The 4,260-nt window shown below is 44.4% G+C and overlaps 1 protein-coding gene and 1 non-coding gene across 2 annotated transcripts in view; one reads left to right on the top strand and one right to left on the bottom strand.

Annotated features, from left to right (window-relative positions):
* The window catches only part of lmbrd2b (LMBR1 domain containing 2b), an 11,696-nt gene extending 10,522 nt beyond the window's left edge, over positions 1-1,174 (bottom strand). Inside the window, exon 1 of the mRNA XM_007541966.2 lies at positions 965-1,174. The gene's annotated coding sequence lies outside the window, so the exon portion shown is untranslated. The remainder of the gene's footprint in view (positions 1-964) is intronic.
* Positions 1,175-2,048: 874 nt separating this feature from the next.
* Positions 2,049-4,260, top strand: part of LOC103130551 (uncharacterized) — a 4,939-nt gene continuing 2,727 nt past the window's right edge. The window contains exon 1 of the transcript XR_001660304.1: positions 2,049-2,538. This is a non-coding gene — a transcript (uncharacterized LOC103130551). The remainder of the gene's footprint in view (positions 2,539-4,260) is intronic.

Here is a 4,260-nt window from a genome sequence, read left to right as displayed (position 1 = left end):
CGCTCCATGACCTATGACCCGCTCCATGACCTCTGACCCGCTCCATGACCTATGACCCGCTCCATGGGGGGTCTACATGTTCATGTCTGTGACGGCATCAACGGAGATTTATTGAGGCAACAACCAATCAGAATTCATGATAAAAAGAATTTACTGTGGAACAAAATTATCATGGTAAATTATACGATAAATGGTTCTGATCGGACCGGTTCTGCTCAGATCGGACCGGTTCTGTCATGTTGTCTGATTCTGCTCAGCTCGGACCTGTCCCGGTCCATACAGGTTCCTGTAGCTCTGACTCAGAGAGGTTTAAGGGAGCCGGGTTTAAGGTCCAGTTTGGTTCTGATGCACACAAACTGGACCTTCTTTCCGGACCCATGTCCTCCCTGGTTCCTGCTGCATCCTGGTAAAGCTGGAGAACACCCGAACCTCTGGTTCTGGATCTGCTGGGATTCTGAGTTCGAGCCAGTTTAACCCCGCCCACTCGTGACGTCATCGATGACCGGTCCTTCTGTAGTCATAAAAGGCTGAATTATTGCGTCATATATACAGAAACAGAAGCTCTGGTTAACTGGACTGGTTCCGGTTCTGGTTCTGGTCGCCTTCATGTCTGATGAAGAAGAGCCTTCAGCTCACAGGGACGCACTGCGCATGTTTGGTCTCAGAAAACGGAAGTCCAGACTTCCGGGTGACTCGGTGATGTTAGCTGTGAGCCTTAAACCCAGATGAACCGAACCGAACCCGGAATCAACCCAGTCACAGAGAGTCGCTGGTTCTGGATCCGTCCAGCTGAGCCCAGCCAGCTGCGATTCCGTTCATTAACCGGTCCGAGCAGAACCTTCCAGAACCATCCACAACCATCCGGAACCACCCTGAACCCCCAGACGGACCAACGGAGACCCTCCGCATCGCTCCGGTGTCGGTCTCTCCGCTCCACATCCTCCGCTGACGTGTCCCCTCTTACCGCGGTCTGAGTGGCGCTGTGTCCGCCTCCAGAGGCTCCTCGGCCGGTCACGCAGCTCCCCGCGCCGCGCTGAGCGGGTCTTCCACCGAGTTCACCGACACAGTCCGCGGTTCTCCCGGCGAACATCAGCGGAGCAGCATCCCGGTTCCCCAAGACGGATGGTGACGTCTGAGCAAAACAACACAGCTTCTTCTTCTGTGGTACGCGGCAGGGTGCGCTGTCACTGCCCCCTGGTGGTTACCACGGTTCTGGTTCAGAAAAATGGACCTGGGTCCTCCAGAACCCGGTGGTTCATGCTGGTCCGGCACAGAATTACTACACTCTGATACACAGGTGTTTAAAAATAATCCCAGTAATCCCAACATGCTAACCTGAGAGGTCAGATTAAAGATTATAATCTGGAGATGAAGAATGATCAGTTTAAAGTTCTTCCATTCCCAAACATCAAATTACCTTTTTATAGACGCTTTATTGACTTAAGATATGTTCACAAAATTAATTAATATATAAATATTTAACACTTCAACTTAAAAAACTGTTTTAAGTTATTTAAAAAATATATTATCCTCTTTCAGAAGTACAATTATATATTTATGTTCCAAGAAAACTAATGTTTGCACAGAATAGGACAGAATAAGATAAATCCAGGATGAAAATGTGTTTTCATTGCTTTAGGAACGTCTCTGCTTTTTCCTCCTTCAGGTTGGAAACTCTTCTTGGTTCATTTTGAGTTACTTTTCCAATTTTTAGATTTCAAATAGGAAGTATTGTTCATGTGAAACAGGAAGTTAAAATGCGGCTCCTCTGGTGGACAGAAGGTCTTAATGTCAGAGAATCAACAGAAACTGTGGATCTGGATTCGTTGATAAAAACAGGAGCTGGACTGTGCTGGGTTTTATGTTGATTTATTCCCAAACATCTGGAGAACCTGGTTCTGTGACTGGTTCAGGTTCTGGTGCTGAACCAGAACCAGAACCAGATCAAAGCTTTGTGTCTGAACTCCTTTTTGTGCATCCTGCAGAATTGCTTTGATTTGTTTTGTAACTGAATCGTTGGTAAATAAACTTTAGTTCCAGATGTTTTTATTATTTCTCCATTTGAACTGAAATATAATCATAAAATAATTACAAAAATAATTTTTTTCCTGATTCTCTTTTAAATTTGTTGGAGGAATTGCTGCTAAAACGTTTTTATTTAAATGCTGTGATGAAACTCATGGAGCGTCTGGTGATGATGACATCATCAGCGATGAGCTCATTGGACCCGGGTTCTGGTTCTGGTTCTGGTGCAGGAGTACGTGCTTTGGGTCACACAGAGGAGCGTTGTCATCAGCAGCAGGACAGGAAGTGGGTCCGGGTCAGAGGTCGTCGACCTGCTCTCTCCTCTCCTGAACCCGTCAAATGGACTTACACCTGAGCAAATATTGACAGGATAAACGGGCCGGTACCAGCAGGTCGGTCCAAACGTTCTGCTCCACAGTCCTTACATAACAACAGTGAGAAACAGAACATCCTGCTGAGGCAACGCAGACCAAGCAGAGAGGAGCAGGAAGTACTAAACTAAACTAAGCTAAGGTAAGCTAAGCTAAACTAAACCTAAACTAAACCTAAGCTAAGCTAAAAACTTACATAAACCTAAACTTAACTTACAGTTAAGCTCAACTAAAACTAATCTAAACTAAAACTCAGCTAAACCTACACTAAACCCAAACTAAACTATACTAAACTAAAATTAAACCAAAACTAAACTAAATTAAACTTAAATAAACTAAACTAATCTAAACTTTAAACTAAGCTAAACTAAGCTAAACTTGAAACAAAAAACATCTAAACTAAACTAAGTTAAAACTAAACTAAACTGGTTTAAAAATCAATTTAGACTAGTTTGTTTTAACTTAAAAATGAATTAGTTTATATTGGTTTTTAAATTTGTTTAAAACTAATCAAATCAGTTTTTAACTAACATGATGAGTTCTGGTTCCGGTCCACAGAACCTCCATAGATAAACATAAACGCTCCAGAACCTGGGCTGAAAATCCAACATGGAGGTCAATAAACATTCAGGTCAAACATGGAGCGGTTCTGACTGGAAGGCCGGACCCGGTCAGAACCCGATCAGAACCCGGTCAGAACCTTTAGCAGCTCTCAGTTTGTCCTGATCTGTGTCTGCTGGCTGCTGGAGGAAAACCTTCCACTCACTTTCTCCAGTTTTATTATTACTTTCTGTTTTCTCAGTTTTTTTCCTCCACCTCTTCTGGCGTTCTGATTGGCTGGTTCCTTCCTGGCATGATGCTGCCATCACCAAACCGTTCTCCCTCTTCTGCTTTTCATTTCTAACGAACGTTCTCCTGGTTCTGGTTCTGCTGGAGGTTTCCTCCTGTTAAAGGAGTTTTTCCTCTCTACTGTCGCCCCCTGCTGGCCAGAAGGAGTGATGGTCAGTGACTCGATGCTCTGCTGCGTTTCCATAGAAACTTTTTAAACTAATTTGAATAATTAATGCATTTACTGATAATTGGGATCAATTAAAATAAAAATGTCATTCAGGATCAGAGCGGTACCAGAACACTGAACCCAGAACAATCGGCAGCCCCCCTCCCCCGCCCGCTGCTGGATCAGCTGACAGACCGCGGCTCTGTAGATCATTAATGAGGAGGTCAAAGTTCAACATGCAGCCTGTTTGTTTTGTTCTGTCAGCAGAATCTGAATCTTAAAATAGCTTCAAATATTCACAGATCTTTAGACACAAAACCAGAGAATCTCAGCAGCCGAGGTTCTGAGTGACCCACCGGGCCTGCTCAGAACCTCGAGCTGGAGGAGCTAAGCAGCTAGCCACTCAGAAAATGAGCATCACGAGTTATTTTCAATTTTATTTTATAATTAGGATTGAAAAACAGAGTAGATTTTATTATTAAAAATATATTTCAGTAAAATGTTTAATTTTTGCATTTTATTCTTACGTTCCCTCCAACTTTCTGGAGCCCCTCCAGCGCCACCAGGGGGCGCTTTGAAAAAGAAGCAGCATCAACGAAAACAAGAAACACTTTTTGAACTCCATATTTGGTGGAAAACCAACACTGTACATGACCCTGAACGCACCATAACCACAGTGAGACATAGTGGTGGCAGCATCAGGCTGGGGGGAAGCAGCTGAGAATGGAACGGCCTAGTCAAAGTTCTGCTGGAGCTGCGGTCAGGCCTGGTTCTACAGAGTTTTGGGTCAGGAGGACTGAAAGCAGGTTCACACCACACCAGGTTCTGCAGTGCGGGTCCAGTAGGTCCAGTAGGTTCTGCGGTCCG

Source organism: Poecilia formosa, unplaced genomic scaffold (assembly GCF_000485575.1).
Source record: "Poecilia formosa unplaced genomic scaffold, Poecilia_formosa-5.1.2 Scaffold646, whole genome shotgun sequence".
NCBI lineage: Eukaryota > Metazoa > Chordata > Actinopteri > Cyprinodontiformes > Poeciliidae > Poecilia > Poecilia formosa.
Note: the sequence above shows the minus strand (reverse complement) of the source record. Positions and strands in the feature narration are given on the sequence as shown.